Genomic DNA, 22613 nt, shown 5'->3' with positions numbered 1-22613 from the left:
ACTACTGCTATTAATGATGGGCCATTTATAGCAGGTCTGGGAAATATGTGGACCAGGAACAGTACGTGGCCAAAAGCCACTTTTTGCGGGTTCTGCTGAACTTAGCACTGTACAACTATGTAAAAAGCACACACTTTTGTGGCAAACAAGAAGTGAGTGTCCTGTTCTAGAGATGAATGGCAATTCTCAGAGACCTCTGTGATCATTACATCTCTAAAACAAGGTGCATGCTCCCAGGATTTTCCTACTTACACTACTGTCACAGTGTCAAATTTCAGAGTTGGGGTGCAGACTGAAGTAGGATCTGGAAGTGTAAAGTTGGCCCTCAAACTCACTAAAATGGCCCACCTCTCATTTGTACCTGCCAAGGAATAAGTAGCCAATAATATACATGCCCAGGAACAAGTAGGCTGTCTTTTCTCTGCAATATAAGAAGACAATTCCTAGCAATCCTTTGCAGCAAAATACTGAAGGCTTCTGCCAGTTCCAGTTCACACAAGGCAGCAAAACTAGAAAAAAATGAAATTATAAATATAGGATGGGGGACACTAGGCTTTAGGAGACTATGTGTGAAAGGGAGCTCGGAGTCCTAGTAGACCACAAGTTGAACATGAGTCAACAGTGCCATGTGGCAGCTAAAAAGGCCAATGCTATTTTAGGCTGTATCAATAGAGGCATAGTGTCTAGATCAATGGAAGTAATAGTGCCATTATATTCTGCTTAGGTCAGGCCTCACCTGGAATACTGTGTCCAGTTCTGGGCACCACAATTCCAAAAGGATGTTGACTAATTGGAGCGTTTCCAAAGGAGGTGCAAGGCCTGGAAACCATGCTTTATGAGGAAAGACTTAGGGAGCTGTGTATGTTTAGCCTGAAAAAGAGATGGTTAAGAGGTGATATGATAGCCCTGTTTAAATATTTGGAGGGGTGTCATACTGAGGATGGAGCAAGCTTGTTCTAGAGACTAGAACTTGGAACAATGATGCAAGCTACAGGAAAAGAGATTCCAACTTAACATTTGGAGGCACTTCCTGACAGTAAGAACTGTTCGAAAGTGGAACACACTTCCTTGAAGTGTGGTGGAGTCTCCCTCTTTGGAGGACTTTAAGCAGAGGCTGGATGGCCATCTGTCACGGATGCTTTGATTGTGAGTTCCTGCATGGCAGGGGGTTGGACTGGATGGCCCTTGTGGTCTCTTCCAACTCTATGATTCTATGGGTCTTAGTTTATCTGTCATCTAGTGAATAGCCCAGACCTCAGTAAGGCCAACATTAGTAATAACGTCAGAAAGGCAGGTCCTGATATCCACTATCAGAACAGGAAATTTCCAGACTCTCTTGAATTAAAAACCGATGAGATAACCTGACCTTCTGTACCCAAAAGCTTGTCACTTGTCCATTTCCCTACAATAGTATATTTTCAAAATAATCATATTAAAAGAGAAAGTGTGCTCTAAAGATTACATTATACTATAAATTTCACATGCAGGAATCATTTCATAAGGTACATGGTGCGCACATTATAAGGAGCTCCCACTATTATGAATCTTAAACTGAGAAAGGATTCTCACTACTCTCTGTTCTGAATAAAATGTTTTAATAAAATGTTACAATTCATACTCATGTATGCTTTTTGGAATCATGCAATACATTCTTTGAAATCACCTTTTATGTATAAAATGTTACATGAAGGAGGACCAGTAGCAACACAAGTACATTCAGCACAATACTTGTAACTTGAATGAGAAAACAACTTTCTTTTTGTCCAAGCCTCCTGATCACACAGCTGTTGGAAGTACTGTATACTGTTCTGCTCCATTTCTAACCAGGCCATGCTTTCAGATCTAGAAAGAATTGTGCTTTGCTGGCAACCAGAAAGAACAGTCTGTTCAAAACTTCTAAACAAAAATGTGATCCCAGCAGAAATTTAGAGCTTCTACTCTATTACTCTAGAAACTGAAAAATTCCCACAATAGTGACCAACATTTATGTTTTTGTGTTAATTGTATTTCCCCACTTAAATGTAAGAGACAGCAAACTATACAGCATGAAACAGAAACAAAAATGGTACAGAAGTTGTAAAAGGAAGAAAATTCAGAAACTAAGCAGTTAGAATGGAATAACAAAAACATTTTGCAGAAAAATAAAACTGGAGGTTTTTTTTAAAAACCCAGATTGTATTATTATGCCCACATTTTGTCAAAATGACCATTTTAAAGGACCACTTTTAATTATCAAAATTAATACTACGATAGAGACAGTTCTATTGGTACAGAGTCACAATGGATACTTAGGAGGTTTCCCTGGGGACACTTTATCATATCAGTTCAAGGTCATGTAATGGAGAATCTGATGGGTAATTACAAACCTGCACTGAATGAACCAATAAATCCAAATACATTCCTTCAAAGGCAGGGTTATGAATTCCTTCAAACTGCACTTATAATTAAACAGTACCCTATAAATTCAAAAGGCAAGAAAACAGTACAGTCATAGAAATGAACTGGTATTCATGTTGCTGTGTATGATGTAATCAGAGTTGACCATGGTATGTGAAGAAGGCAGTGGAGATTGTGTTACTTTAGAGAGGACTGGTCACACAAACACTGGGGTATTTCAAGGTGGGGATGGGGAAGGCCTGGATATTCTTAGCCACTTAAAAGTTTCTAGTTGTTAAGCTCAGAGTAGTTTCAAGCTAATTATATGGGCCATCGAAGATATTTTTTAAAATAAAACTTTGCTAAACATTCAGGTGTGTTAGTAAAACTTATGTGTACCCTTCTGGATAGCAGCCAGTACAGTCGGCCCTCCATATCCACAAATTTTTTTATCCATGGATTCAAATATCCACGGCTTGAAAATATATTTTTAATAATTTTATTTATAAAATACATTTACATACAATAAAAAATCGTTGTCATAATCGTATCTTAAATCGTTATCATATTCAAATTATTCACTTCCAAGGTACCTTTTAAAAAAACATCTTAGAGTCTTGTATTAACATTAATGTCTTATTCTACTTAGTCTCTTTATTACTGCTCTCTTTCTAAAGCAAATAGATAGCATTTAACTCACATTTTAACCCTTTTAACTTAGATTTTAACTTGAAAATATTTTAAAATATGTAAATTCCAAAAAGTAAACCTTGATTTTGCCCCTTTCTATAAGGGACACCATTTTACTCTGCCACTGTATTTCATGCGACTTGAATATCCATGGATTTTGGTATCCACACAGGTCCTGAAACCAAACCTTAGCGGATACTAAAAGCCCACTGTATTATCTTGACAAAAGTCGGTGTACTACACTTATCTTAGCCAAAAGGCTGAGAAGCAATGCAAAAGTCGGTGTAAAGGCCCATGAAGCTGAGAATAAAAGATATTCAGTACAGCCACGACATCATAGGGAAGTCAGTAGAGAATTCTATCCTAAAACATGATTCAGGTGGAAGAGACCCAGAATACAAAGGCATGAAAAGGAGAGCATCTGTTATCACCATCTGTTCATTTTCTTTTTCTTTTTAAAGTCCTATAGCAAAGAAATCCCTGCATTTTCACAATTTTACCTGTGTTAGCAAAGACTATGCAATGGCTCTACAAGAAAACAAAGACCAGAATATCTTCCTTTTGAAAAGCAACTTAGAAAAACAGTCTAATAAAACAGCAATCATGAATCACAATCACAATCATCATCGTCGTCGTCATCATCATCATCACTTTATCCCCTCCCCATATTTTTCTAAAAGCCATAGTATGAATGTAATGCTTCTCTAGAAAAACAGATGATTTAAATTAAATGAATCAGCTTGTTTTATTTCACCTAGCTGCTAATGCCTCTTGGTTTGTCAGAGAAAAATTCTGATGGCCTTAGAGCATTTCATTCTCTACTTAAAATAAATTGATAACAACAGTTACTGACTTCAAGTTTTCCAAGGATGAACTGAAGAATCATGTGACACATTATTCAGTCCTTACCTTTATTAATCCTTTTAAAAAAAACTTTAAATGTCTCTTTGTTGTATTTTTCATATGCAATCCCTAATATGCAATCCACATTACTTTTTTATCAGTGGTTTAAAAACTTGGGTTCCCAGCTGTTCTTAGACATGCTAGCTGTGCTTCTGGAATTTGAATTGCAGTAACAACTCAAAATCCAAGGTTGGGAACCACTGCTCTGAATGTATTGGCTGAAGACACATCTGAAGGTCTGAAAACATTGTACACAACTGGGGGGGAAAATCTTCACTCCCAATGGCAATGGCAACATTAGAAGCTTGTGGTAGCTGAAGATGCTTGCATGTGGGAAACAAAACAATTACTACTGAATTTACATTACAAGGAGATTGGAACCATTTGTTTCTAACTATAATTAGCTATATAGTTCAGTGTTGTGTCCACACTCTAAATTTTGATTATTCTTAAACTCTTGTCTGAAGCTGGTTTGTTTCACTATGGCCTGTTACAGACTGCCAAAATAAAGCTGCTTTGGGTCTTTTTGGAGGTATGCTGTTTAAATGAGGCATGCATCCTAAGAATCCGGAAGCTGCACCAAAGCTGCACTCCAGTGCTTAGGAATGGAGTGTGGCTTTGGCGTGACCTCTGGACTCTTAGGACCCATGCATCATTTAAATAGCATACTTCCAAAGAGACCTGAAGCAGCTTTATTTTGGCAGTCTGTAACAGGCCTAAGTCACAGTTAAAGCCAGTCACCACTTGTGTGGGTTCAAACACAGCATCTAACTGATAGTCAAAATCAGGCATGAAAATTTTCAGGTGATTGGAGAAACTTGGGATTGTGTATAAGGTTCACTAGTCACATATCAGTATTTGTATGATATCATAACATAATGAGTGGGGGAGAAATACAGCTTGATATGGTGTGAATTATCATACAAACACTCCTTCTTTTCCAGTAGGAATCAAGGGTGATGTATAGTGTATGTACGCAAAGAACATACACACATTTATTATATTTTATTTTTTAATAATCTGCTGAGATGTCTGTACTGTGAGGAGGAGAAGGCACCGTTACTGATCCTTGCCCACGATAACTCCTGCAGAACAAATCTTCAGACTGTCAAAATGTAAAAGTTATATCAGAAAGCACGTTGGTGCATTCTGTTCTAGTAAGTGGACTTGTGTCTGGAAGAAATAGAATTATGAAGAAGTGTAATGTCCATATCCAGTAGAAAGCTGCTGTTATGTAACTATGTAGCAGAGTTGCAAAAGGGACAGATGCTCAATGGAAATGAAGCAAATATGGGATAAATGCGCTATGGTCCTTGATTTGCATTAGGCCTATGTTGCACATCCGGCACCCCACTTGCTGGTGTCCCATTACATATCTGCACAATTAAGTAACTGCATTTCTTAGTGCCGCTTACACTTAGTTAAGTGCACACACATTTACCTTGAGTGAAAAATCATACAGGAATCCAGTCAGTGTGTTTGTGAATATATATGCACGCACACACACACACACACACACACACAACTTTAGAATTTTTTTTTAAAATATACACAAAATTATATGAGCTGTAGTGCCTTATGTTAACTCATCACTAGTGATGTTCTGGGCACTAGCCAGTCAAGTGCTAAATACAATGCACAGCTACATGGCAACAGAACATTTTCTATCACAATTTTACTTTCAGGGTGATAGAATGTAGCACCCAAAATACTGGTGTTTGCATTTTGGAATATGCAGTAGTTCTGCAACAGTAATTCAACCTTGAGCACTATGTCCCATTCATATACAGCTCTTGGATGCCAACTGCATAATTGCTGCTATTTGAAAGAAAAAGGGGGGAAAGCTGAAAAGAGCCCCAAGCACAACTTTTCTTCTATCTGGTATCATCTTGCTTCATGAAATTACATGCAAATTGCTTTAATTATATGCAAGTAAAATATGCCAGTTAGCCCTGGCCCTCCAGCTCGATATTTACATATCCAGATGTGGTCCTTATTTCTCAATAAGCTGTTCTATTCCTGACCGACAGAATAGCTTTTTCTGCACAAGTGAAATTATCTGAAGCTTGAAAAAGCACTATTCAGCTCCTAACACTTCTGCATAAAAGCAGAAACATTTAATATCAGATATCAGAAAAGGTTGGAAGTCAAGATAAATATATAAATACATTCTCGATCCTCATGTATAGCCCCAACCCATTTCAATGTCAAATTGCATCCCTTTGTACAAGCTGTACATTTGTGCCCTTTTTTTGTGTGCCTGTGGTTTCTACTGCAAGGTAAAAATATTATTGTAAGGAGGGGATGCAACATACACACACATATGGAAGAATTCAAGGCCTTTGCACATTTCATACTACACTCAATATAAATTACAACTATCCACCACTCCCTTGATGTTAGGTATCATGAATGAGAGGTAGAGAAGAACAAATCAGTCTGTTTCTAGTATGTGTCTTTTTTTCACATGTCCACTTATAAGTCTGATTGTTAATGTTCTGACATTTATTTTAAAAAAACAACAGCAACAACATAGTTAAATATTATTTAGACACTTTCAAACCTATTTCTTCTCAAACTTCCCATTTCTACAGGTACTGAATCTCAGTGTATGCACATTAAACACAAAATGATATAGTGAGGTGAAAGTATATCAGAACATTCAAGAAGTCCAAAAGCAGTTGGATTATTACATTAGAGTCTAAATATAGGAAGATAGAAATCATGCCATTTCATAGTGGAATTGGCAAAAACTGAATTTCTCAAGCATTCCTAATCCAATCTTGCAGAAGGATGCGCAGAAGTATTAGAGAGGTCCCTTGCACGCTCTGGAAAAAATGTGAATGAATCACCAAAAATGATGTCCAAAATGGCAGTGATTTGCATAAATCTTCATATGTAAATTGTTTGTCTCATGTATCTGAAGTCTATTCTTGAACTATGGTTGAAAAATGTTTTGAACAGGGAATAAATACAAACAAGCTAACAACTGCTGGTCTAGTCACATGACTAAAAGTTAGACATAGAAATATTTTAAATGTTTTGCTTATTAAATAATACATCTTGTTTTCACTAACTATATTAAAATTCACTTTCTGTTTAAACTTTCAAGATTTTAGCTCTAATAAAATTTGGGTACAAGATATGTTATGACTTTTATTACACAAACATAGCTTAAGTATATTGTACGTCAGCAAGACGCACACAGTCTTCGGGTTATGCTTTTTGTAATTTAAAAGTACACTTCTTATTTATAGAAGTTTTCTTCACCATTCATCTTAATCCGAACACGATAATACTATACCAGTTACAATTGGGAGAAAGTTTCACCACATTCCTTTTCAGAACACACAATGAAATGTTGCTTTCTTACAAAACCAAAACCAAACATTAAAACACAGAAATGTCTAAGAGCAAAAAAAATGAACCTGAACGAACACTGGGCAATTACACCCTTTAAATGTGTAAACATCATTCCTGAAAATATAGAGAATAAGAAAATTAATTCTTATTCATCCCAAAATTCACTTAATTGAAATACAAAGCTTTCAGATTTTTTCATATAACAGGACAAAATTATGAGAGTCTGAGGGCAGAGGAGCAGCTATTGGGGGGGGGGGGGGATGAGAGCACTCCCCTCATGAAATTTTCCAGCAGTTCCCAAATTTCCAGCATTGCAGAGAGCGAGACACTGAAAATTGTTCACACCGAGAATGCTTATATTTGCTGTGTTTGCACTGACTTGGTAACTTTGCCTTGCCCCTTTTCTTTGGGTCCCTAAACTGTGTTACCACATGCTTAACCAGAGCTGCACAACCTAGCAGTAGGCTGGGGCAAATATTAAAATGAGTAAACTCCTAAGAGCTGCAGATAAGTTGGGGGGAGTGCTTTTGGAGCCCCGGGCAACAGGTGCCTCATAGGACTTGGAGGGCCTGTGGAGATGAGGTAGTGTATGAGGAAGGTGCAGAGGGCATTTGGGGGGAGGGTGTCTCTGAGTCTTGTGGGGTAGGCACCTCGCAGGACTTAGAGAGCCTTGAGGGAGGATGCAGAAGGCATTGGAAGGTGCCCTCCAAGCACTGTATGGCAGCTGACTCACAGGACTCGGGGGCATTGGGAGGAGGTGGTCTGGATTTGGAGGGCCTTGGGGGGTGAAGTGGTGCAGAGGGGGTGAAGAAGGCATTGGGGCTGGGGGTGGTGCCCTCCCAGCCCCGTGAAGCCACCATCTCAAAGGATTGGGAGGGCATGGGGGGTTGAGATCACTGCCCCCCCCCACTGGCTGACACCAACCCCAGTGACATCCATGCTCCACAGCCCAGCTTTGTCCCAAAGACAAAGCTGGGAGAAAGGGGATGGGTGAATGCTTGGGGGGAAGTGTTTTCCTCCTGAGGCCTGACCTCTGCTCGCAAGTAAAGGGCAGGTTGTAGAGAAGGCTTTGGAAAGTTGCCCCATCGAGGGCCACTGAAAATCCTCCAGTGGGCTGCATGTTGTGTAGGTCTGTGCAAAATTGATATTTTAAGTAAACTTTTGGGGACTAAAAGAAAATGTATTGGGGAGGGCAGAATTCTTATTTGGGAAACAATGTCTTCACACACACACACACACACACACACACCAGAGGCACAATCCTGTTTGGTGGTGAGTGTGTTGTTGTTGTTTTTTAAATCATTTAAGGAATTTATCTCAAGATTTTCACGCACAAAAATTTTTTCCACAAGACCCCTATGTATTGATAGAAACGCCAAGATCTGTGTGCAAAATATGAGGTTTGTTTTTCTACAAAATACGTTTTTACACACATAAAATGTGTTTTGCTATCACTGCTGCCATCACAGAAGAAAAGTTGGTCTTTTGATTTCAAGAGGTGGCGGAAAACCTTGTAATGATTAGAAATATTTTTAATGCATGTATGCATGTTTCAAGATATCACGCCTGGCACTCTGTTAGTGGCATATGCTATCTGAACACCAACAGATGTATTTTTATGGTTGTTGTGGAAGAATTCCTCTATGCAATGACTCTCATCTTCATGCAAAGACACCTGTATTCCTCCAGCATGGCCATTTAATGATCAGAGGCCAGGAGGGAGTAGAGGAAGAGTGTCTGGCTATGTCTTTACAATCAGATGCACAACAAAGTCATCCTCCAGGTCTCTGAAGAGTCCCTGGAAACTCCTGTATGATGCCTTTGTTGTTATGTATTCAGCTATAAGGATGAACCTGGATGCTTCTCAACCACACCTGGCCTCCCCAGCCACTATGAGAGCACAAGGGGAATTTGAATCATATGAGAGAGTAAACTGAAAGGAGTTCTGCATGGGCTGAACTTTACATTATATTTACCTATGCAGGATCCTGGCATGTTTTTTTCATCAAGGATGAGGAATTCTGTGAAAACATTTACTTCACTGCCAGCACAGTACATCTTCATTATTGTTACAAGACATGTTTATTTATATTCAGCTACTTAGGAAGTTGAGCAGGGTCAGTCTTGCTTAGTACTTGGATGGAAGACGGCCAATGAATACCAGGCACTGTAGGCTACACTTCAGAGGAAGGAACTGGCAAAACCACCACTGAGTATTCCTTGTCTAAGAACCCCTATAAAATTCATAGGGTCATCATAAGTTGGCAGGTAACTTGAAGGCATATATACACACAACCTTAGGAACAACAGCTTTCAAATTCCCATACTCTTTTGCATTGCCATTCCAAATATATATTATATTGATTGTGATGTTTTCCATATCATCATTCCATAATAAAAAGTAGCCTTACAAATATTAAATCTGTCCAAATACTGAAAGCATAAGGTCAAAAGTATATTCAGTATGCACACGTAATTTACATATCACATCAGCAATGTTTGGGAATGTATGTTAACATTCCTACTACAGTGTGAATAAACAAACATCAACTGAGGAGTGTGTTTTGCTATAATCATTCTGATGCTTTGATATAATTTCAAGCAAAATTAATGGGTGAGAAAAAATAAGAGCTTTTAGTTTCTTCACTGGAAGCTAGATGACTACTGGAAAAGACAGAGGAGGTAGGAGCAGCAAAAGGTGCTCTGCTCCTAGAGAAGGAAAACATGTACTGCTGTTCTCTATGGCTACTTTTTATGCATCCTTGCACTCTCTTCAGTTTTCTCTCTCCACTTCTTTGCCACAGATGTCTTACACTTCTTCAGAGCTGAGGCACTGTTGGTTGGGTATCTACAGAGACTCCCCAGAGAATAGGCAATCTTCATGGCCTACATTGTCTCTTTCTGAAGAAGGACCTTTCAATACTCCTCAGAGCAAAACATTCCCGCTGTACAATTTGCTGCAGCTGGGAAGCAGCCCTTATGGTTTGCTGCAACTTGTGACAGTGGGAGGGGGGGCACTTGTGATTTGCTGTCCCTTACTTTCTGTGGCCTGAGGTGGACCTTCATTCATCCTCATGGGAGAACCAGCACTATAGGGAGCAATCAGAATACGTAGTGTTCAGATACAGAGAAGCTCTTTTTTTCCCCTCAGAGAGTGAAACCTGTCTTTTTTGAGAATCGCAAAAAACTATGTAGCTGTTCCAGACAGTTGAAGTTGACACATCATTAGACCACAGCTCTGGCAGACAATATTATATTTCCTCATAAGTTACTCCCATTTCAGTTTATCGCAGCTGGCATGACCAAGTTGTGACCATGTTTATTTGACTTAAATTTGCCAAGGTCTGGAAAAGGTATTAGTCCTAGCCCTAAGGACATAAATGGGATTTGTTTAGATGGAGAAGGAGAAGTCTTTGGGAAATAAGCCATTAGGAATTATTAAGAAATTCTTGCTCTATCTCCCTAAGTATTTGACTGCTTTGTGTTTTTCAACTCTGTCAAGCAATTTATTTCTTGTTGTTATTTTTTTTTTTTAGTGAAAGGGACAGACACATAATACTCCCCCCCCCCCGGAAGTTAGGTGCTAAACTGGTTGTAGAACAGGGTTAAAATCTCAGCGTAAGCTGAAAGCCGTGTATAATGTGCCCGTGTATGGCATGGGCACACTGTATGTTCCCATCATTTTCAAATCCTCATGACTGGCCCTACCAGTATAAGAAATAGGTAGACTCCATAGGCAGATGACATCAATGGGAAGTCATTCATTGTATTATTAATGTACTTTTACCTCAAGGCAAGAGGACAGGTGGGAGAGGGCTGGAATATCATTTGATGTGTTGCCTCAAATGGCAAAATGTCTTAGGTTAGCTCTCATGGCATAGTACAGTTGTGTCAGCAGTTGACCAGTAGTGGCACTGGAGGTGGTACAGGAAGATGAAATAGAAGCGAGAAGAGGTAACAGATAACCACTCTCCAGTAATGAATTGTAAGGCTTTATCTATAAGGCTTTGCTGTATTAGCATTCATACCAAATACATTCAAATTGTTTGGAAGTATTATGGAATATTTTACTGACATCTAGGCTGTGATCTTATGTATATCTTCTTGAATGTGAAAGTATTCAAATGCCAACTCTAAAAGCTCCAGTGAATGCAATGAAAAAAGTGAATATTTTAGCAGGTATTCAAGTATGTACTCAATTATTAATCAAACTATTCTAAATGTATACAGGTAAACAAAGGGCTGAATTTAATTCCACTAGAAGTAAAAATGACCATGTTAATCGGTTAGTGCTTCACATAAGCAAATGTTTTATCTTGTTATTGTAACAAAGCAAAGCAAGATGTTCAGAATTTAATCCGGAAATGGAGCAAAAATTAACAGCAGATGAAATTTAACACAGTATTCATGAAAATCTGTGTTACATTAGAAATAGCTTTTCTCAACTTAACCTTTCAACAGGCATGACAAAACTGGGAGAATGTATGGGACGTTGGCTCATTTCAGACCACAGCAACAGTAGTTGAGTTTCACTGGTATCTATTAGATAATATAAAGCCTTGATTAACTGTTCTTATTAATTCCAGGGCAACACAAAGAAAAAAAAAACGGGGGAAAAAAACCAATTTAACCTTTTTACTGGTTGAAGTCCAGATTCACCTTAGAGGACACATTGCATGAAGAGGCTTGGGAAAACACAGGATGGAACAAGGTCAGCAATATCTGGAGTTGAAGAAGCTGTGAAAATATTTCATAACTCTTTAATGCAATGAGAAGGACTAAATAGCTTGATGAAAGGAATACAACAATCTTCTAGCTAGCTGTTAAGGTCAGTAAGAAATCATTAGCTACAACCCTTAATCATGGGACACCCAGCAACACTTGTGTGAAAAACCTTCAACATGTTCCCTGGAACAATAAATAAGTTTCCATAAAACAGCTGATAGTTCCTGTAGGCTGGACCATACTAACACATTCATTGAGATGGCTCTTCTTTCTCGCCTTCCCATACTTCCTTTAGTGCTACATCAAGGGTAATTATCAAGCGGTATGTGAGTCCTTTGGGGGAGTCCTTAAACACAAAGAACCCCTAAACAGCCATAAAGTTTATGAGGACTGATGAAACATCACTTTTGGTCACCTAAAATAGTGTTGTGATGTCATGGTGTGACCTACTGGAATTCCAGACAATGGCCATCCCACCCCCCTCCATGCCGGAGGCTGTGGAGCTGGGATGGGCTTTTTGCTGCCCTCCTACTGGTGGAGACCAGGGCAGTTAAAATCATGCCATGGCTTGTTGCCATGGCATGAGGCTTTAGGGGGTGTGGTTAAGGGCATGCTTTGCCTGTCATCCCCTGGGTGTCTCATTCCTGGATTAACCGTCGACCCACCCACCCGCCGCTGGTATAGTGTGAAGTTTCACTTGGTTGCCTAGGGGCCGTGTAGGAATTTCCCCCCTTTTCCATGGGGTTTTTCACCTACATCACACTGTTTCTAGTGGTATAAGGGAGATTGGCTGAGGTGGAGTCACAATAATACATGATTTGGTATGAAATTTGTTGATTCTAATTGGATGTATTTATTTATATTTTGCATAAATCTTTGGATTTGATCTCGGCGAGCACCTTGGACACCCTACTGGGTGTTAGGAAAATTTCTGGAAGCCTTGCGACCTGGGGGATGGATGAAAGGAATGGACCTTGAGTCTGGCTGGAAGGTATACCTCGACTTTAATCTTCGCAGATTGGGAAGGGGGACTTCTTGCTGGGCTTCCTTATGCGAGCTGTCCAACGGCAACCCAACTTATGGACTGTCGTTGAGGGCCCAGGTGTTATCGTCCTTGATAAGCTGCAGACGTAGTCTGCGGTAAGACACCGGTATGCAGCTTTCCCTGTCTCCCACATTTGTTTTGGTTATGATACTAGTTGCAGTTCCATTAAGAACTTAATAAATAGGTCAATAAATGGCCCTGTTTTTAACCCATACAACTTGTGTCTGGTCTCTTTATTCCAGGGGTAGGGTAGCAATTTGTGGTTGTTGTCTTCTGGGCTCTTAATCACTCCTTCCCTACATCCACACCAATCTTCTAGTTCATTTTCCTTTTTCTTCACCTCTCCTCATTCCCATCTGTCCTCATCAAATAAACTCCTGAACTCTATCACGTTCCTTAGGCAAATACATCACTCTTCCTTGGTGCGGTGATCACAATCAAACAGTATATCTTTTATTTCCTAAAAGTAATATTAGACTGTATGATAAATGTGCCTCGTTGTTTCCCAATATTCTAGCTTAGAACTCTATTTATAACTCTTCTTGACCAATCTAATTTGGCAACTGTGGTAGCCTCCCTCCAAAACTATCTTAAAATTCTCTCTCAGGAGGCAGATGCCAGAGAATATTTGAGGAGACATATTGTAAGCAGGTGAGAAAACCGTTCCTGGACAGAACCAACAGCTATTCTCATGTCATTTTTCAAAACCAAACCAAAAGATGCCAACTTACTTGCAAATGTCCATTTGAGTCCCCAAACCACTCACAATTGTTCATTTATATGCCCCAAAACCAAAATGCCCATATATCCAAGCTCTCAACAATTCATGCAGTTACAAACATTAATTACATCAAACAGAATAACATGAATTATTTCATTTTAAGAACAGTAATAATAGCCAATCCTCTCCTCAAAATTCACAAGGAGCTTGGAATTGTAAAAAGAGAAGGAATTAAGATTTATGGCAGCAGAATAAAATGCATAGAAAAGATCTATTTACACAATTATGAAATGCTAACATGTATATGGTATCCATTATTCTTTCTTATACTGTACTACCATATATTTCATATTAAAAATGCAGCTTGTTTCATTATATGTAGTTAAAAATACACATACACACCATATAAAATTGGAGAGCTATATCATATAAAAAGTGATTTTCTTTTTTCATTGCTCACCTGCCAATTTTTCTACATATACTGTTAAGCACGTTGCTTTAAAACAGGTTGTTGAGATATTGGTCCCTTTTTGCATCTAATATTTTGCCAGGGAACACCTGGCTTGTACTTAATGTGTACCATAAAATGAATTAAAACTAGCATTTGGATATGTTCCACCACACAAGAAGAGTGTTTAAATTAAATATTTTAAAATGTTAGTTTTTAATTTCTGCACATGTAAATTCCACTGAATCTGTGAACTTACATGTAGATGAAAAATCAGATGGAACCTGTCAATAAACAACGAGTATACTGAAATTAGTTTCATATGACTATTATTACAAGTTGAGTCTCCCTTATCAGAAATGCTTGGGACTAGAAATGTTTTGCATTACAAACTTTTTTAGATTTTGGAATATTTGCATCTACATAATGAGATATTTTGGAGTTGAGACCCAAGTGTGAACATGAAATTCATTTGTGTTTTATAAACATCTTATACACATCAACTGAAAGATAGTTTTGTACACAATATTTTTACTTAATATGTGCATGAAACAACATTTGTGTACCCCGAACCATCAGAAAGCAAAGGTGTCACTATCTCAGTAACCATAACCATGCACTTTGGAATATTTTGGATTTTGGAATTCCGGATAAGAAAAAATCATCCTGTAGTACTTGGAACACACAAATCAAAAGCCTACAATGTAAACCGTGTTTTGTAATGCCAAAATAAATTTCTCTTGGAAGATACCCACAACATAGGTTTTTAGAACAGAAGTAAAACCCCAAAGGAACTTGTTTGTTTCCTAATACAGTGGTGCCTCGGGTTACGAAATTAATTCGTTCTGCCGCCGCTTTCGTAACCCGAAAAGCATTCGCAAGCCGAAATGCCATAGGCGCTAATGGGGAAAAGCCGCGATTTCATGCGAAAAAGCGCCAAAAAGCACCAAAATTTTCTTCGTAACCCGAAATAACCTTCGTAACCCGGAACAGTTATTTCCTATGGGATTTTTTCGTAGCCCGGAAATTTCGTAACGTGGGTATTTCGTATCCCGGGGTACCACTGTACACAAAGACCACTTAGAAAGGCAGGCAGCTCCCTCATTTTAATCACAAAAATGTCTTATGATTATTTCCTGCTATGTAAAATTCTAATCCAACACAGAATCCTTAAAATGACTGAAAACAATGGATTTCAGTTTACAAAACTCTGACCATGATCCCATACACGTTTAGTGTTGCATAAATATATGCCGGAACAGCTATTCTTATGCTTACCTATTTAGCAACAATAGAATCATACAATTATAGTGTTGGGATGAGACTACAAGGGTCATTCAATCCAATCCTGTGCCATGTAGGCATATACACAATTGAAGTACATTAGTTCTGCCCCTAAAGTGTGTGAGAGAGAGCTTTGTGTGTCCTGGGAAAAGGATTGTTGTGCTGGGAACTGCACACCTCTAAGGAAGTGCAATTTATTTATTTATATTTATCCTAGTGTGGTGCCCCAACACACCTGTCTGTTGGCCTGTAGCCGAAACATTTTACATATATACCTCAGTTAACAAAGTCGATCTGGTCTTGGGCATGACGTCTTTAACAGAAACTTTGGTACCAGACCCAAAAATAACATGGAAAGAACAGGGAATAGGTTTCTACACTACAAAAAAGAACAGCAGTTCAATAATTTCCAGCAAACTTTTTATCCAAAACTAACAGCTTGCACATGTGAAATGAAACAACCAGGTCAAGGAAGCCTCACATAAGTAAACAAAAACATTTAAAACCTTCCAGAGAGCATTTGAAATCTTCTTCCTTAATATATCCAGGACATCTTTTTCTTCCACCAGCTCCTGCCATTTTTATGATTTCTGTTCTTGTGGATAAGCTTGCTTGCTTGCTTATTTATTTATTTAAAAAAACCTAATACCCTTTTTGTGATTAAAATGACAGAGCTGGTGGTGTGAATTCTGAACACTAGTTGTCATTTTGAAGTGGTCTTCCTGTATTAAACAAAGAAGTTTCCTTCTTTCATTCATTTCCATAAACATAGTAGGAATGGGATTTCCATGCCACTCATATTCTGCTCGAGTGAGAAATATCAGCTCAGTTGTTTGCCTCTATGTCAATATCTGGAATTTTGCTTCTGTTCTAAAACCCTATTTTGTAAGTATTTTCCAAGATAAATTTAGTCTGGTATTAAAAACCACGATTTAAACTGTAGACTTTTGGATTGTTTGGGAGGTGGTAAGGAAAGTTTATCTGTTCTTCTCCTTTGGTATTTCTTGCATGCTCAGTAAGAGATTCTGGAGGGATCTGCTGTTTACGCTGCCTGTTGTAGGCAGGCACACATAGCTATAGTAGGATTGGGTAGAGTAAAATCCTACTTTTCCCACTTTAAACTTCATTCCGTTGTTTACTTCAGATATGCTGCTGCAACCTGACTGAAACGCCATGTTTCTCCAGCCCTCCTTCATCATTCTCCCAATGGCAGTACTGATAATAACCTTCCAGCTAGACAGAGGATGAGGGGAAAGGCAAGTGGGTGTAAAAAAGAGTTTCTTTGTCAGAGGCATTGTTAACTGGGATATGTCTGTATTAGTATTGTTTGCTCCTTAAAGCTTTGGTGTGGTCACTTTTTTCTGTTACATTCAGTAATCCTCAATGTGCAAGGAATAGAAAACAGGTAAAGCTGAAAGTTCAACATTTTCATTCTTTATGGAAACTGTATAAATGTGAGGACTGCCTTAAATGGTCAGTAATTACATTTACTTACCTGTATAAAAATCTGTTTCTTCAAGTGTTTGAATGAGCTCATTCTTATAAATGCTAATTAAAACTCTTAAAAGTAGCACTATCTGCTTTCTATGCATAAACTTTTTCAAAACACATAATGCTTGGAAATGGCAAGTTAAAATAACTGGTTACTTATAAATTCAGTTATGGGGTGAGATCTGTTAAATGGAGAAATATCACATGGTTTTTTTGTGGGTTTTTCGGCCTATATGACCATGTTCTAGAAGAGTTTGTTCCTGATGTTTTGCCAGCAGCTGTGGCTGGCATCTTCAGAGAAATATCACATGGTTCAAGCACTGGCTTCTGCCAATACTATCACGCTCTCCTGTAAGTGCTGAGGGGGGATGATGATGATGGCAAAGAAGGAGAATGCATTCTATACTATAGTGCATAACCTGTAGTATTCAGATTTTTTTTCATAAAGAAAGGTACTGAACATAACTAATGGAGTTCCTTTTGAGCAACAGTAAAAATACAGTGCTTTTTTAAAAACCACACAACTATAAGTACAACAACAGCAAACTTCTGGGGTTTGTAGTTTTGTGAAATGTTTATCCTCCTCTGTCAGAGAGCTCTGGGGTCATGACAAACTACAAATCCCAGGATTCTGTAGCATTGAGCCATGGCAGTTAAAGTGGTGTTAAACTGGATTATTTGTGCAGTGTGGATGCAACCTCAAAGTAAATCCCACTACTGTCGGTGTTATTTCCTCCTTCATAAGAATGCTTAGGATTACAATAGAAGTGTCATGATAGACAGACAATAGATGAAATTCCTCCTTAGCCATATACTCTTGGATTCTATTTGTGATAATTGCATTAAAAACCAACCATGAAAAATACAATGTCAATTGTTTAACTGAAACCTAAGACAAATGCAGTCCTTCGTCTACTATTTAGGTATAGTACTGTAATGGTTGAATTTCACCAGCTCAGTTGAGAAAGGAGCTGGCAATTATGAGAAACAGTGGGGAACATTCACAATACTTTCTCCCCTGGGGAGAATATATATATGAATATAAAAACCATAGTGAGGGAAGCAGAGGTTATGTATTCAAATCTTTCTTCCCAATGCTATTATATGTCTCAATCCTTCCACCATAACTGCTAAACCCTGTTGTGTGGGTACTGTGTTAAGAAGGAGGGAAAGAAGTGACTCTCTGGAGCTTGGAATACTACTACCAGAGACATCAATTGGCCCAAGAAATGTGGTTTCCACGAGGCACTAGACAACTACAGGATTGACAATATGTCTTGTGGAAATAAGACAACCAAAGTCCCATTTTGCAAGCAAAACACAACATTAGTACTCCAAATTGCAGGGAAGGAGACAGATAAAAAGGCGAGCTTCCACAATTTCTGCTCTTGACAACTATATTCTTGAAGAAAGCAACAAGTAATTTTATCAATTTTCTTTTCTCTACATTAACAGTTCAGGATTCATTCTGCAGAAAAAACACACGTCAGTTTTGCAAAGAATACAGTATTTTCTACAGACGAAAATAAACACACGTCAGTTTTGCAAAGAATACAGTATTTTCTACAGACGAAAATACTGTTTGCTTTGCAAAACGACAAGATGCAAATTTTGTACAGAGTTAAGTCCCCAACTACAGCATTTTTGGCATAGGAAACAGCATTGTCTGCCCAGAAAATCACATTTCTGTTCAGACATAATGTGAAATATTTCTGAAATATTTTCAGAATTTTTTTGCAGACTATGGAGCAGCAACATACTTGATGATAGGTAATATGTTGGATAGATGTGTGGATTTGGGACAAGGTAAATGAGAGTTGCTCATCTCTTAAATACCTCATGGTTAGACTCTTGCAATACACTATACACTGGGCTGCAATTGAAAAGTGAACGGAAAAGCTACACCTACTGCAAAATGTGGTAGGCAGATTTAGCTCTGGAGTGTGTATTTTAGAGGTACTCACTGGTCTTGTTCCAACTGTCTTCTGTGTAAAATGTAGGGTATTGCTTTTGACATAAAAAGCTTGAGTTCAGGTTATATGTAGCTTTCTTTATGAACCTACCCAGATTTTGGAATTCTCAGACAGAGATCGCATTGCATGTCCCACCATCCTGGAAGACCAGGTTGGTGAGAACACAATACAGGGCCTTTTTTGTAGTGCCATTTCAGTTATGGAACTCACTTCCAGGGGAACCAGGCTAACTACTGGTATATCTATATTGAATTTCAGGCAGGTAACCAGCATAACAGTTTTGTACAGCCTTTGGTTCTTAAAAACCTGTTTGGTCTTTTATTTGTATGCATTTTTTAAAGCAAAACATGTTTTGGTTAGTTTTTAATGATGGTTTTACAGCACAACAGTACCTCAACTTGGGGGCTCTAGGAGGCTCTCCTTCCTTCCTTCCTTCCTTCCTTCCTTTTTATTTCCATATCTTGGCTTTGAGGGTGGAGTCTGCTGCCCAGTCAGCCAGGGCTGGGGCTCTAGGAGACTCAGAAGCCAGTACCAAGGCTTGAGTCTCGAAGCAAATCTCCAAATCCATATTTGGTAAAGTATCTGAGTATAATCCCATTAATGTCTTTAGAACAAGAGTTCCTGCATACATTTAAGGTAAGCATTCATTTAAAACTTCTTTTGATCAAGAGCCAATTTAAGGTTGATTGAGGCAATGACCTTTTTCAATTTTCAGAGATAGCTAGAATCACCAGGCAAAGGGCCAAACAGCATCCAGACACTATACAATGAATAAACCTAACTTATAGGCAGGGCAACTCCCAAAGAATCAGTCAAACATTGTCAAACACGTCTTGCAAAAATAATAATAATAATAAAAACCACTGTACAATGAAGGAAGAAAACCCATTATTATCTGAACATACCCTTAATGCCATGCAATCTAGTTATGATTTATCATACATATATTTTCCCTTGTGTCCCAGGAATTGACATGTATAGTGTCCTATGACAATAACACATCAAAAAGGATTATAAATGCTGCTAGGTGTCATTTTTTTCCAATTCTATTTGTTTCTAAGTTCAGTAGTCTCAGTGAAGATAACTGCACTTTACAGTCAGAGCACCGACCAGAACATGATTGTACTTTGTGTCTCTGAAAGAGAGAGTGCACCCTCATGACTGCAGCCCTACAGATTGCTGGCTGCACATAAGGACAGCTTGAAATATTCGCCAAATTTTACAGAAGGGGGGAAAACCTATGTATGGAGACTTTCCTAACTTGTGACAAATAAGCATTGATCTCATAGTGTATACACACTGTGGAGTTGCAACTATCAAGCATATACACATGGGCTGCCATAATTGTCCACTTTTACCAGGGACAAAATGTAGGACAAATTCAAGACCAAACTGTAGGGCAACTGCAGGACAAAACTCAGCCCAAAATGTAGGACATTTAATGTAATGTCTCCAGTGGCCCCTAGTATCATTGGGATAAATGGGACATTGGCACCCCAAATGTGTGTGACTAGAACTCCAACTCATGTATCAAATGCAATTTTGAATCATAGCAGAAACAAACTTCATTTCTGCAATATGGATCCAAATCTCCTATTTTTGCAAATTACAACATTGGAAATAAGTTTTCACACAAATGTTCATTCTCACCACGTGTAAACAATTTGTTTCATGAACATATCTGAAACCTGCTAGGTTTTTCAAAAGGTGTGACCGCATTGAAATAAAAGTTGCTGATATTTCAATGTCATTTCTTTGATCTGCAAGAAATGTGCTAATTTTTCCTTTCTTCCCTGGTTAATTTGCACTCCACTTCCCCAAAGGAAACTTGCTGAAGAATGAACAGTTTTTAAATCAAGTTACTCTCAAAGACATCCAGATTAGAGGCGAGCATACAAACCTGATGTCAATGTCAGAAATAAGTGAATAAGGTTTTCTTCTAAATTATTTTGTCAATAGCATGGTGGTATCCTTGCTAACCTTATTTGGCACCAATGAATAATTAGATACACAGGGGTGTGACTCCAATTGAAGGTGTTGGCACTGTAGCACTCTGTGAAAATGTTAACTATGAGGTTAACTCCAATTTTCTCTTCTTTAATTAAATGCACATGGTACTAATGAGGTAACCTACTGTTCCTTGATAGCACTAATTAGCTAAGAGGAGAGTACACTCTCACACTGCAATTTAAACCTAAAAATAAGGTTGAGATATGCTAATTGCAGGCAATTTAAAACAGTACAAGTTGTGGAACTAGTCATAATAAGGGAAACCGACTGCTTTATAGCTATGCAGCTGTAACTTTGCTTAAAATAAAATAATAAAAAAAACCAGAAAATTTTAGGATGATTTTCTAAGAGTAAGAAAGTCTTCAAAACTACATTGTTTAATAAAAATGGGTTAACAGAGTTAGAACAGATACCTCTCACATCTTGTAGCACTGTGTCATCAATTAGTCTTTATTATAGGTGAAGGCTGCACAGTTTCATAAACATGAAAAGGTGACCATACCTTTTAGTGACCCACATTGTAACAATGGTTTATCAGCTATTTTTTAATTCAGGAGAAAAAGTTCCACTTCCATAAAAATTAATAATCACTGCAAGCAGTGAACATTACATATGAGGTGAGATAGGGGTATTATAAAATATGGATATAAAATAAGAAATAGAAATGGGAAAAATACTTGAGTCCTAGTACATATCTTGAAGAAAATGCACTTTAGAAAAGAAATTTGTCATTCAATAGTCACCTTTTCTCTTCCTGGCATAAGTAGTTTTCCTGCTCTAACCTCAGAGAAATTGCTTAGGCAATAATGTAATAAACTGGGCAATTTGGCCACTGAATTGTAGGGCAGAGTGGTACATCGTATCAGTTAGCGATAACATCAACAATTTTCAGTCTTTTGCTTTAAATTCTCTGTATTTGAGTTCAGAGAATGCAGATACCAGTCTTTTGAGGCACACAGTCTTTTTTTTTTTTTTGCAAAGTAATGTATGATGTGACAGTAGCGTATGCTCTGGATAGGATTGCTTTTCCTATTCATTTATTTTTGGATGCCCATGCCAATACATGTATCAGGAATAAAGCAATATAAAAAGGCACAATAAAGCATTGTGAAAAGACAGCAGCACTGCACTTCTTCTAAAGGCAACCAGTGGAAATCCAAAGTATTCTATCTTATTGTGTAGTTTTATGGTGTCATCACCTATAAAGTTCTACTACTTGTTTCCAAACGTTTAAGATCTTTCATGCGACTTGACCCTTTCAAAGTTGTTTCTTGTGATATTTCACAAAATGTAACATCACACTAAGGCCAGCAAAAGGCAAGTTATATGTAACATCTTTCTGGGGGTACTCCTTTGAGATATAATTTCCCCAATAATTCTGTAATAATTTCCTTAACAGTCTTCAGTGAGGAACTATTGTGCATCTTTTTTGGTTTCCTGTCATTGGAGTGGGAATCTGGATCTTAAGATATTTCTTCTTTTCCTTTTCTTATTTATATTCAAGTTCACATGCACAACTAAAAATAAATACATTTGAAAATTGTACAAAGCCATGCTTTAGTCAGTGTTTAAATGCATGAAAAA

At 38.1% G+C, this 22613-nt stretch overlaps 1 protein-coding gene and 1 long non-coding RNA gene across 2 annotated transcripts in view; one reads left to right on the top strand and one right to left on the bottom strand.

Moving 5' to 3' along the window:
• Positions 1-22613, bottom strand: part of FOXP2 (forkhead box P2) — a 451559-nt gene that overhangs the window by 98360 nt on the left and 330586 nt on the right.
• Positions 19546-22613, top strand: part of LOC121930626 — a 39118-nt gene continuing 36050 nt past the window's right edge. Inside the window, exon 1 of the long non-coding RNA XR_006103980.1 lies at positions 19546-19655. This is a non-coding gene — a long non-coding RNA (uncharacterized LOC121930626). The remainder of the gene's footprint in view (positions 19656-22613) is intronic.

Source organism: Sceloporus undulatus, chromosome 5 (assembly GCF_019175285.1).
Source record: "Sceloporus undulatus isolate JIND9_A2432 ecotype Alabama chromosome 5, SceUnd_v1.1, whole genome shotgun sequence".
In the NCBI taxonomy this organism is placed as follows: Eukaryota; Metazoa; Chordata; class Lepidosauria; order Squamata; family Phrynosomatidae; genus Sceloporus; species Sceloporus undulatus.
Note: the sequence above shows the minus strand (reverse complement) of the source record. Positions and strands in the feature narration are given on the sequence as shown.